Source organism: Manis javanica, chromosome X, assembly GCF_040802235.1.
Source record: "Manis javanica isolate MJ-LG chromosome X, MJ_LKY, whole genome shotgun sequence".
NCBI lineage: Eukaryota > Metazoa > Chordata > Mammalia > Pholidota > Manidae > Manis > Manis javanica.
In genome coordinates, this window is record NC_133174.1 from 45,056,692 (window position 1) to 45,070,633 (window position 13,942).

The window sequence follows — 13,942 nt, forward strand, 5'->3', positions numbered from 1 at the left end:
CTTGAAGAAGGAAGATCAATCCCAAATGAATAGCCTAACATCACAATTATCGAAACTGGAAAAAGAAGAACAAATGAGGTCTAAAGTCAGCAGAAGGAGGGACATAATAAAGATCAGAGAAGAAATCAACAAAATTGAGAAGAATAAAACAACAGAAAAAATCAGTGAAACCAAGAGCTGGTTCTTTGAGAAAATAAAATAGATAAACCTCTAGCCAAACTTATGAAGAGAAAAAGACAATCAACACAAATCAAAACAATCAGAAATGAGAATGGAAAAACACGACAGACTCCACAGAAATACAAAGAATTATTAAAGACTACTATGAAACCCTATATGCCAACAAGCTGGAAAACCTAGAAGAAATGGACAACTTCCTAGAAAAATACAACCTCCCAAGACTGACCAAGGAAGAAAGACAAAAGTTAAACAAACCAATTACAAGAAAAGAAATTGAAATGGTAATCAAATAACTACCCAAGAACAAAACCCCCAGGCTGGACGGATTTAGCTCGGAATTTTATCAGACACACAGAGAAGACATAACACCCATTCTCCTTAAAGTTTCTCAAAAAACAGAAGAGGAGGGAACACTCCCAAACTCATTCTATGAAGCCAACATCACCCTAATAACAAAACGGCAAAGAAACCACGAAAAAAGAAAATTACAGACCAATATCCCTGATGAATGTAGATGCAAAAATACTCAATAAAATATTAGCAAAACGAATTGAAAAATATATCAAAAGGATCATGCACCATGATCAAGTGGGATTCATCCCAAGGATGCAAGGATGGTACAACATTTGAAAATCCATCAACATCATCCACCACATCAACAAAAAGAAAGACAAAAACCACAGGATTATCTCCATAGATGCTGAAAAAGCATTTGACAAAATTCAACATCCATTCATGATAAAAACTCTCAGCAAAATGGGTATAGAGGGCAAGTACCTCAACATAATAAAGGCCATCTATGATAAACCCACAGCCAATATTATACTGAACAGTGAGAAGCTGAAAGCTTTTCCTCTGAGATCGGGAACAAAACAAGGATGCCCACTCTCCCCACTGTTATTTACCATAGTACTGGAGGTCCCAGCCACGGCAATCAGACAAAACAAAGAAATACAAGGAATCCAGATTGGTAAAGAAGAAGTTAAACTGTCACTATTTGCAGATGACATGATACTGTACATAAAAAGCCCTAAAGACTCCACTCCAAAACTACTAGAACTGATATCAGAATATAGCAAAGTTGCAGGATACAAAATTAACACACAGAAATATATGGCTTTCCTATACACTAACAATGAACCAATAGAAAGAGAAATCAGGAAAACAACTCCATTCATAATTGCATCAAAAAAAATAATATACCTAGAAATAAACCTAACCAAAGAAGTGAAAGACCTATACCCTGAAAGCTACAAGTCACTCTTAAGAGAAATTAAAGGGGACACTAAGAAATGGAAACTCATCCCATGCTCATGGCTAGGAAGAATTAATATCGTCAAAATGGCCATTCTGCCCAAAGCAATATACAGATTTGATGCAATCCCTATAAAATTACCACCAAAATTCTTCAATGAACTGAAACAAATAGTTCAACAATTCATATGGAAACACCAAAGACGCCGAAGAGCCAAAGCAATCCTGAGAAAGAAGAATAAAGTGGCAGGGATCTCACTCCCCAACTTCAAGCTCTACTACAAAGCCATAGTAATCAAGACAATTAGGTACTGGTACAAGAACAGAGCCACAGACCAGTGGAACAGATTAGAGACTCCAGACATTAACCCAAACATATATGGTCAATATTTGATAAAGGAGCCATGGACATACAATGGCGAAATGACAGTCTCTTCAACAGATGGTGCTGGCAAAACTGGACAGCTACATGTAGGAGAATGAAACTGGACCATTGTCTAACCCCATATACAAAGGTAAACTCAAAATGGATCAAAGACCTGAATGTAAGTCATGAAACCATAAAACTCTTAGAAAAAAACATAGGCAAAAACCTCTTAGACATAAACATTAGTGACCTCTTCTTGAACATATCTCCCCAGGCAAAGAAAACAACAGCAAAAATGAACAAGTGGGACTACATTAAGCTGAAAAGCTTCTGTACAGCAAAACACACCATCAATAGAACAAAAAGGTACCCTACAGTATGGGACAATATATCTGTAAATGACAGATCCGATAAAGGTTTGACGTCCAAAATATATAAAGAGCTCACCCACCTCCACAAACAAAAAACAAATAATCCAATTAAAAAATGGGCAGAGGAACTGAAGAGACAGTTCTCCAAAAAAGAAATACAGATGGCCAACAGACACATGAAAAGATGCTCCACATCGCTAATTATCAGAGAAATGCAAATTAAAACCACAATGAGGTATCACCTCACACCAAAAAGGATGGCTGCCATCCAAAAGACAAACAACAACAAATGTTGGGGAGGTTGTGGAGGAAGGGGAACCCTCCTACACTGCTGGTGGGAATGTAAATTAGTTCAATCATTGTGCAAAGCAGTATGGAGGTTCCTCACAATGCTCAAAATAGAAATACCTTTTGACCCAGGAATTCCACTCCTAGGAATTTACCCTAAGTATGCAGTGCTCAAGTTTGAAAAAGACAGATGCACCCCTATGTTTATCACAGCACTATTTACAACAGCCAAGAATTGAAAGCAACCTAAGTGTCCATCAGTAGATGAATGGATAAAGAAGATGTGGTACATATACACAATGGAATATTATTCAGCCATAAGAAGAAAACAAATCCTACCATTTGCAACAACATGGATGGAGCTAGAGGGTATTATGCTCAGTCAAATAAGCCATGCAGAGAAAGAGAAATACCAAATGATTTCACTCATCTGTGAAGTATAAGAACAAAGGAAAAACTGAAGGAACAAAACAGCAGCAGAATAACAGAACCCAAGAATGGACTAATAGGTACCAAAGGGAAAGGGACTGGGGAGGATGGATGGGTAGGGAGGGATAAGGGGCGGGAGAAGAAAGGGGGTATTATCATTAGCAAGCATAATGGGGGGATGGGAGAAAGGGGAGGGCTGTACAACACAGAGAAGACAAGTAGTGATTATACAACATTTTGCTATGCTGATGGACAGTGAATGTAAGGGGGTTTGTGGGGGGGACCTGGTATAGGAGAGAGCCTAGTAAACATAATGTTCTTTATGTAATTGTAGATTAATGATAAAAAAAAAAGAAAGAAAGAAAAGGCAGATTACTCCCTGATAGGATAAAACTAACTGCAAATCAATGATTAATGCATGCTTTACATATCCTTAATCTTGATCATTTAAAGGGTATCAGATGATCAGCTATGGAAGTACATTTTTCTGATAATATTCCTTTCTCTTAAAAAAAAAAAGGAAAGAAAAAAGGCAGTTCCTGTGTGGTGATGTCCAATAGGTTCTTCACAATGTATAAAGGGCATATCAAAGTGTGGGCAGGGGGTTTATTTGTGTTTATACAGAGGATTGAAGCCTAATTTGGCTACCCAGAAAATGAATTAAGATACGATATGAAGAAGAACTTCCAACATCAACAGTCTCTGGAAGAGTCATTCCAGAAGATGATCATCAAAAAACTTCAACAAAGATCCTGGTGCTTTTGCAGTGTTAGCTGCATTCATCCCACCGGTTCCTGGACTTGCCATTGAAATGAAGAAGGAGATATCTAACCTGGCCTATGCATACAGTAAAACAACAAATTTGACTGGATCTATAGTGTCGGAACTCAACCAAGAATTAGGAGAAGCGCAAGTTGCAGCGCTCCAAAATCTTGCGACTATAGACTATCTACTGTTAAAAGAACATATGGGATGTGAACAGTTCCCAGGAATGTGTTGTTTTAATTTGTCTGATTTTTCTCAAAATATTCAAATTCAGTTAAACAAGATCCATTATATCTCTGATAAGTTTTCACAAATGCCTAGGGTGCCTAACTGGTTTTCTTGGTTTCACTGGATATGGCTAGTCATTGTAGGTCTGCTTTGGTTATGTAGCTGTATTCCTATTATGTTAATGTGTGCACGCAATTTAATTAGTAATTTAAAACCTATACATGCTTATGTTACACTACAAGAAGATATGTCAAAGAAATAATCAATCTTCCCATGTTTTCTTCGGTCTGCTATTTCTATAGCTTCTCTTCTTCCTTCATAATTATAACCCCTAAGTAGAATTCATGCCTCATATCGAAATTACCAAGTATCATAATTCTTCCAAATGGTAAAGATACCTCAAGACAAATGTTGGGCATAGAAGCCACAGGGCATAAATCTGAAAAAAAGTAAAAAGCTAACCTTTTCACACAATATTGCTTCCCTCTCACTTGCCAACTTTACATTTCCCTGTATGGCCCCGGAAGATGACTGGTTAGCCAGAGACAGGTAAGATTCCTCAAGGGAGGAACAACCTAAGACAGGCACAGCCACAGGGGGGCCATCAGGTGAGAAATTGGGGATCAACAGAGGTGAGGCTTAGAACCTCACGCCCCCTGTTTTGAGAGAAATCTTCTGCATCCGTGAATGTTTTGTTGCCCTTGTCTAGCTTGGATTAATACTTAGTCTATAGGCACACACCTGATCATCTACATTTGCCCTCTTACAGCACTAACCTATGTTTTCTACCTTTATCTTGCATCTACTTACCACTTCAGCATTTTATTAAAAATAATAATAATAATAATAAGGGAGAAATGTAGGATTCACATATAAATCATGTATAAAAATCAAACGAATAATCATAATTTACATGATTGTTTATAGTTCATAATGCGTGATCTAAACTGAAGTTTCTGTGATGACTGCCCTTGCACTGTTCACCATGTAAGAACTTATTCACTATGTAAGAACTTGTTCATGTAAAAACTTGTTCATTATGCTTCAGAAGATTGGAGACTGTTGAGAATTAGGCATGGGGTTGATTAATGATTGTGCGTTGTGTTCCCTATACAGAACTTTATTGTTGTTAACAACCATATGATCAATAAATATGAGAGATGCCCTCTCAAAAAAAAAAGACTGTATATCAATGATACTTTAATTTTTAAAAACCCACATGATCACCTCAAAAGATGCTGAGAAAGCATTTAACAAAACTCAGCACCTCTTCACAGTAAAAACACTCAACAAAATGGGCATAGAGGGCACATACCTCAACATAAAAAAGGCAATATATAACAAACCAACACCTAACATACTCAATGACAAAAAGCTGAAAGCTTTGCCACTAAGATCAGGAACAAGACAAGGATGCCCACTCTTCCCACTTTTAGTCGACATGGTACTAAAAGTCCTAGTCATGGTAACCAGACAAGATAAAGAGGTAAGTCTTCCAACTGGTAAGGAAGAAATAAAAATGTCACTATTTTCAGATGACATAATACTATATATAGAAAACCCTAGAGACTGTTAGGCAGGAAAATAGGTATGAGTGGGGTGGAAAGAGAAAAAGGCCAGGAAAAACCACTAAAAAGACCCAGAGTTAATCAATTAAAGCTCAAAAAGCCAGGAGCAGCATGGCCTGGAATGTTTGAATATTTCCCAGGTAAAGGAGGGTACCTCAGCACAGCCCATGTCTTTATTGTGTTAATCATGCAGACCCAGCTCATTTTTTACCTTTACCTATATGCTGTTTTTTTCTCCTTCCACCCTAATCAAGTAGTTTGCAACCTAGGCAAATAATTTAGCATGCAGGCCCAGCCGTAAACAACATAGTAAAAGGCAGGAAGGATTCCATCTTAAAGATAACATTGCATGTTAACACCAAGGAAGTTAATAAGTAAGATTCTTAACTTACTCTTTACCAAACAGATAACTCAGCCCACCTTGGGAGCTGGGCAGGCAGTCTTGTTTGATACACTCCCAGACCAAGAACACCAGGTATCCCAGGGAGAAATCAGAGCAGGAAATTCTTTGTGTTAAGTTAATTCTAAGTATTCAAAGACCACTTAACAAGCCTGCAACCCCAGCCCTTAGACACATTTCTGAAGAATCCTTAAAAGGGGGAACTCCCAACCTTTCAGGGTGCTCATCTAAGGTTGCCCAAACTTTCTGAGTGCACAACCTTTAATCTTAAACTCTCTCTTGTGATGGGCTGAAGCAATTTCAGACATAAAAATAGGACACAAAGCTCTCTGTAAAGTTAGCCCCAGACCCTAGTCACATACCAACTTCTGAGAAACTAAAGGAAAAGATATAAATCCCATGAGAAACAGGATGTTCAACTAACTACACGCTATTTTTGCTTCTGTACATTGCTTTGTTAGAGACCAGCAGTATCACATGTTTCCTGCAGCAGGTGGGAAAAACAGGATGCTTAAGCCCCCCGAGCATTGAACAAGGAATATAGCTTGCTGAATTTAGGCGAAGGTGGAAAAGTTGCAAAAACTAAGCAGGATGTGGTAAAAATGCTTAAAAAGATATTGTAACAGAGGCTCGGGGCTGCACTTGGAGAGCTTGCTCCTTGGCAGACGCTGGCCGGCTAAAATAAAGGCTCCCTTTTATAATCTACGTTTCTGTGAGGACCTGTTTCCTTACTCCTGCTCCAGCATGCCTGATTTGAGACCCATAACATTTGGGGGCTTGTCCGGGATCAGGCATGATCATTGAGCAGTTCTTTTGAGACCTTGAGATCGCTGACCACCCGTGGGCCCACGGGTATCAGCACATCCTCAACTGTCAGAGTTTCTTAAGGAGCCATCTGGAAATCCTCCGGAGGTGAGTCTGGTTCTGGTTCTGGTTCTGGTTTGAGCACTGATTCAACTCAGTGGGGAGGCTGGACACAGCATTACTCCCTGAGTCAGGGGTAGAGGCGAGACATCAACCTCCCCATCTGTCTGGTTCTGTGGTGGCCACCTGATGTGTGCAAGCGGTATAGTGTGTCTTTTATATGTTCTTGTATGAGAAGTATTGTTAACTGTAGTCATTACGTCTCAATCTGTATGTTTGTGTGTCTAAATGTGTAAATGAAAAATATTTTTCTACTTCCAGATGGTATCAATAAAAATTGATTTAAAGACAAGCGCTTGTAAAAATTGGGCATTCTAAAACTTCCCAAAAATTCTAATAAAAGATATTAAGCATTAATGCTACATTTAAGTTAAACTGAAATGGACATGTCCTTATGGTTATCAGCTGCCTAAGTTTACCTAAAGTCATTTAAGTTGATGTTATCTGCTAAATCTTTCAAGAATAAAATGCTTAGGGGCTTGACTTTGTCTAATATTCAGTAAAGGTCTTGTAAGTGATCTAGCATAGTTGTTAAGAATGAGTAAACTAAGTGTAGCAAATAAACATCTTAATAATAATACTGTATTAATGTATAACAGTGTATATATATGCAAACAGCCTGGGAATTTTTTTAGTAACCAAAATTCTTAAAGTTTGCTAAGTTATATAGACATATTTTATGCCTAATGAGAAATTGTGCTGTAAAGCACATTTCCAAAAATGATAAGATGTTCATAAATTTGTCAATCTAAAGAATGCTAGTGTAACAGTTTGCAATAGCCTATTTCTCAGTGATCACTGAAAATTAGAGTTCCTACTGGTTTTAAGTTCTAATAAAACTACTTAAAGAAATAAGGAAAACATTTCTCCATGCTAAAGAATGTGTCTTTTGATAAAAGAATGTAACTTTGTTCTAAAGTACAGCTGTTTATTTAAAGAGAAAGAACTCTGAATGTAAAAAGGAAGCTGTAGAAAATTTGTGTAAGAATTGATATGGTCATGCTATATAAAATTAAAGCAAATAAGTCTTGATATCAAGTATATAGCAAAATTAGAATTTTGTTTTCAGTTACAAGGACAAAGTTTTCTTAAACAGTCTGCTCTTAATGTTGAAAGATTGCAAAGGGTTCTCTAATTGTTTTATCAAAGCAGTTTCTCATGCTTAAAGTCTCAATGAGTTGTCTGAGTATTTTTAAAAATGAGATCTTAATATTAAGAGGACTAAAATCTAAACTTTGCCTAACTGTAATCTTCTGTATTTGTCTTAGAAGTATTTTTGATGTCATTCTGGTTAAATAGATAAGCATTGCTTCCTAGCAACCTATAATCCTATTTAAGCAAGTGCCAAAGAAACTTTCTTCTGACAACTTTCCAAAATCAAATTCAAAAAGGTGCTTTTACCTGTAGTTAACTCTGATATGTTCCAGAGGGCCCCTGGAACAGGTCAGAGGAATTTTTTTTCTCATTGAGGAAAGTATTTAGCTAATTTAGCTTATTTATCTGATATATAATTATCTGCTTAATTACCTGGAAAGCACTGTTAAAGAGAATGATGCTAAACTTTGTTACTGAATGTTTTTTTGTTACAGTACTATCCCAATTTCCTTATGTCAACTGTCTTACAGTAAGCTCTCGTCAGATCTTTAGCCATCGTCATTTGTAAGTCTTCTTTTCATTTATAGTCACCGTTTTAGCACTCCTACACTAATAAAGAACTAGATTTCAGCAGAACAAGTATTGGTTACATAGGATTAAGTAAACTAAGGAAGATGATTTCATGGCTTTTTGTTTCAAATGTTGCTCTTAAAGTGTTTTAAGCTTTTTCTCTAAAGCTGACAACAGTTTATTAAATGACTGTCTTTATAAGCAGAATTGAAACATTATCTTTCTCCCTACCTGATCCCTCCAGAATTTGAAAACTCTCAGTGACTATTTTTATATTTCATGGCAGTATGTTTATTTGCATAAGTTCAATACGAATGTGCTTTCCTTGTAAGAGGACCAATTAAAAACACTGGTTATATTACCAAGGCTTTGACTGGAATGTTATACCTGAGAGACACGTGTGTAGACTCAGATGTGAACAGACAGCTTTAAGGAACAGGTTGACTTTATAAAGCCAACAAAGCCCCTTGGAAGAACTGGCCTGGTACCTTGCTTACAGGATTCCCAGCAGCCTTACCAGGTGAGTAAGGAAGGTCACTTCCTGGCAGGTGCAGGAACCTCAGGATGTCTTGGAGACCTCAAGAAGAGAGGAATTCACCCAAATGTACAGGTACTGCAGGTACAACCTGATGGCAAGCCTGGCTTGGCTTTCTGGCTTCAAGAGACCTTTAAAAGTTCAATCTGAAACTCCTTATAAAATGTTCCAGCAAAGCACATTTTTAAAAAAAGCCTATATAATCAATTGCTCTTCTTAATGCACTTATAGCCAAGTGTTAATTATTTTCTTAATCTGGTTACTTCTAATAAAAATGAGGGTGATGTTAGAGAAAAGTGTTATTTCAATAATGCAGCCTTTATCTATACTAAATACTAATACTAGTCATTGAGACATAAACTAGATCCAGAATTCTAGTTTCCGCAAAATATCTATTATTCTCCAAATGTGTTAGTTTTCTCCCACAATTTCAGTTAAAGTTTTACTATTTCTAGTTCTTGTATTCAACCGTGCATTCTTAATCTCATCAAGTTTGTCTTTCCAGAATGAAAAATTCAACTTCAGATATTGCTATTTAACCTAATAACACAATTTGTTCTATCTTGCCTAGAAGCCATAAAACTACAAATAGTAACAGAAGTGGAACCTGAAATAGAAGTGCCCATCTTCTGAGGCCCTCTCAACTGACTACTGATGGAGACCTAACTGCACCCTTTACTGTGCCCCTTCTCAGCATGAAGCAGTCAGAGCGGTCATCGCCCCCTTTCCCTAGCAGCAGCTAGAGTCTCTATCTGCAGAGGGGGAAATGAGACAAGAATCATGGGCTTAGACAGAGTAGAGTGAGGGCCTCTGGAAAAAGCATGACAAGATATTTACAGTCAAAGCAATGCAACAGTGTAAAGTCCCTATCAAAACTGTGTTCAGCATTATGCAAAGTGAAGGGCACACTAATTCTCCAGGGTAAAGATACCAGACTAGGAATATAGACAACTTCAGTGAGATCAGTTAAAAAGTCAAAAGGCCAGGAGCAACTTGTCCTAGAATGTTTGAGTGTTCTGCAAGAGTATCTCAGCATAACCCATGACTTCACTGTAAACAAGCCCCAGATCTTAGAACTCTTAAAGGCAATTTGGCTGCCTAAGAAAGCGGCCATAATGCACTGTCCACGAGATCAAAAAGGAAATTCACCTGAGGCAACGGAAAACCATGCAGCTGACCTGGCAGCCGGAGAAGTGGCCCTGAAAAAAAAAATCTCAGAATTAATTATGACCTTGCCACCACCCATGTTGCAAGAGAAGCCACATTATAATAGAAAAGACTTAGAGTTTGCTGCAGAGTATGGGGCAAAAGAAAACAGTGAAGACTGGATGATCCACCCTGATGGGAGAGTTATGCTCCCTGCTGTGCTGGGAAAGGACTTGCTGAAACCGATACACAGTAGCACCCATTTGAGTAAAAATAAAATGATAGACTTAGTCCAGAAAGACTTCTAGGTCCCCGGGGCATGAAATAGGAAAAAGTTGCATTGTCTGTCAACAAGTAAATCCCTCCCGACAGGTTACACAAGTACAGGGAAATAGGGAGAGAGGAGAATCCCCAGGGCGACATTGAGAAGTAGATTTCACTAAGATAAAACCTAGATAATATGGGTACAAATATTTGTTAGTTTTTGTAAATACCTTCTCTGGGTAAGTAGAGGCTTTCCCAACAAAGACAGAAACAGCCCAAGTGACTGTGAAAAAGCTTCTAAATGAAATAGTCCCCCGGTTCAGGTTGCCTCTCTCTATGGGGTCGGATAACAGACCGGCTTTTGTGGCACCACTGACCCAAGAAGTTGTTAGTGCCCTGAATGTCCCAATGAAACTTCAGTGTGCTTACAGGCCCCAAAGTTCAAGCCAGGTTGAAAGGATGAATCAGACCCTGAGAGAGACTCTTATTAAGTTAACTTTGGAAACTGGTGAAGGGTGGGTACAGCTCCTCCACTTAGCACTTCTCTGGGTAAGGTGCACCCCATATATTTTAAAGCTCACCCCTTTTGAGATTCTGTTTGGTCGACCCCCTTCTATCCTCCCTCGTGTAGGCTTGGAAAAAGCTACAGAAACCTCTAATCAAGAAATTGTGCAGTCCTCACAGGCCCTACAAAGAGTGCAAGACCAAATCCAGTCCCTGGTGAAGGCTGCCATACAGGGAAAGGATCTGCCAGAACCACACTCGCTCCAGCCGGGAGACCTTGTGTGGGTAAAACGACATAAGACTGAGGTGCTAGGGGCCGGGTGGAAAGGACCTTACCCAGTCATCTTGACAACCCCCAGAGCTGTGAAGGTTGCTGATATAAGACCATGGATCCAACAAACACAGTTGAAGCTGGCGAGAGAGGGGGAGGAAAACCCCACTACTTGGACACTGGTGAAGCCGCCGCCCAACCAAGACCCACTAACGATAAGACTCAAAAGGAAAACCAAAAACTCAGATGTATTGTTTCAATATTGTTAGAAGCTCTACCTGCTCCCAGTCTTGCCACCCAGCACCCCCACTGACCAGGAAATTACTCATGGAATTTAATCAATACAGCCTTGGAAAAGAATATTGTTAGTTTTACAGGAAGTGACCCCCCAGTTTTTAGATTTGATCTCTTTGAACTATGGGCAGAACTATCCACTTATAAGTATCCTAAGAATAAGGATGACAAGGCTTTTCAAAGAGCATTCCAAAGGTGGGATTTTTTATGTTTGCCCAGCAAATTGGGGTCCTACTGTTAGGGAAATGGACACTATCATTGTGCAAATTGGGGATGTGAAACCATAGCCCCATGGACAGACCATGACCCCTATATTTCCTTGTCTTGAGACAGCCTCCTTGACCTTGATACAGCTAGAAAGATTAACCCACTAAAATTAAAAGTTAAAAATTAGGACCCTTATAGGGTGGGAAAGGATTGGGAGACAGGAAAGACTTGGAGGCTCTGGCTGTATATAAGGGGCCAGGACCCACGAACCGAGTTCACTATCCAAAGAGTTCAAATACCCCAGCCTCTGAACCCTGTGGGCCCCCTCTGAGAGGTACCCTTGTTAAATCCGGTGCCCCTTCCGACGAGAGGAACACTGCAACTTCCCACCCCAATGCCAAAGCCCCACACTGAGCCATCAAGTGGAAATATTAGCTTAACAGAACCTCCTCACCTCGGCCTGTTAATGACCACTACAAGATCCCCGGACCAGATACTTGAGATGCTAGAGTCAGTCTACAGATTTGTAAATTAATCCACTGTCAATTTGACAAATGATTGCTAGTTCTCCCTAAATCCCAAACCTCCTTATTATGTTAGTCTAGCCGCAAATGCGACCTTGGGACAAGAAGAAAACATTTGCTTTTTTAGTCTAGATGAGATCAGGGACAGAGGTCCCTGCCCATGGGGATTGCACCCCTCGCTTACCTTGGGAGATGTGCAAGGCACAGGGTTTTGCATCCATTCCCCTTCATATTCAGTCAAAAATCCCTGTCTTCAGAAACTCTGTGAAATTACTCTAAACTACACTTCCCCCGCCTCTAGTGAAAAAGTTAAATTAACTTCCTGGTTAGCCCATCTGCCACGTGGTTTGCTTGTACCAGCAGATTAACCCCTTGTTTGAGCAATTAATAACAGCTACTGTAGGAGACCTAAGGGCACCTGAGCTCTGTATTTTGGTTCACATCCTCCCTCAAGTTTATAACGGGGAAGCTGGTAGGGAACACATGGGCTTAATATATTCTCTTAGAACAAAAAGACCAGCCCCCATCCTAGTGTCCCTCCTAGTTGGGCTGAGAATAGCAGGATCAGTAGCAGTAGGGACTGCTTCTTTTGTTGTAAATAATGCCAATTTCAAAGTGCTCAGTAAACAAGTAGATGAAGATCTAGAGATGTTAGAGAGATCAGTCCATCAGTTAGAGTCCACTGTAGACTCCCTAGCAGAGGTAGTCTTGCAAAATAGGAGAGGGCTGGACCTCCTCTTTATGAAACAAGAGAGACTTTGCATGGCATTAAGTGAAACCTGCTGCTTCTATGCAAACAAATAAGGCATTATTCAAGATACCTTGGCTATGGTGAGACAGAACCTCAAAGAAAGAGGTTCAGAGGGAAGCAACAGCAAACTGTTATCAAGGCCTGTTCTCATAGTCCCCTTGGCTAACAACCCTCCTGACAGCCCTTGCAGGTCCCCTTGCTCTCCTCCTGCTTGTAGTTACTGTAGGACCCTGTGTTATGAATTGCCTCATGAGTTATATTCAGAAGAGACTAGTGGCAGTAAAGCTACTTTTCATTAAAGAACATTACCAAGCCAAAAAAAAAAAAAAACTGAAGTCAATGGTTTGACTCTGTTACAAGGAGAGGGGGGAATGTGAGGGGCTGAAGCAATTTCAGACATAAAAATAGGACACAAAGCTCTCTGTAAAGTTAGCCCCAGACCCTAGTTACGTACCAACTTCTGAGAAACTAAAGGAAAAGATATAAATCCCATGAGAAACAGGATGTTCAACTAACTCCATGCTATTTTTGCTTCTGTACATTGCTTTGTTAGAGACCAACAGTTTCACACATTTCCTGCAGCAGGTGGGCAAAACAGGATGCTTAAGCCCCCCGAGCATTAAACAAAGAATATAGCTTGCTGAATTTAGGCGAAGGTGGAAAAGTTGCAAAAACTAAGCAGGATGTGGTAAAAATGCTTAAAAAGATGTTATAACAGAGGCTCGGGGCTGCACTTGGAGAGCTTGCTCCTTGGCAGACTCCAGCTGGCTAAAATAAAGTCTCCCTTTTTATAATCTACGTTTCTGTGAGGACCTGTTTCCTTACTCCTGCTTCGGCGTGCCCGATCTGAGACCCATAACACTCTCTCCAACCTTTCAGGGTGCCTCTGCTCATTGAGGTTGCCTGCTGCACATTTTGTCTCTTTAAGTAACTTTAAATAAAACTTTTACTCTGCTACACTGCTGTGTCTCTGCCCTTCAATTCTTTGTGGTGGCAGGGAAAAGGAC

The 13,942-nt window shown here is 39.4% G+C and overlaps 1 long non-coding RNA gene across 1 annotated transcript; it reads left to right on the plus strand.

Annotated features, from left to right (window-relative positions):
• Nucleotides 1-5,871: 5,871 nt before the first annotated feature.
• LOC118969393 (uncharacterized) lies at nucleotides 5,872-13,733 on the plus strand. Its single transcript, XR_012127599.1, has 2 exons — nucleotides 5,872-6,762; nucleotides 8,364-13,733. It is a non-coding gene; the product is annotated as an uncharacterized lncRNA (long non-coding RNA).
• The last annotated feature ends 209 nt before the right edge of the window (nucleotides 13,734-13,942 follow it).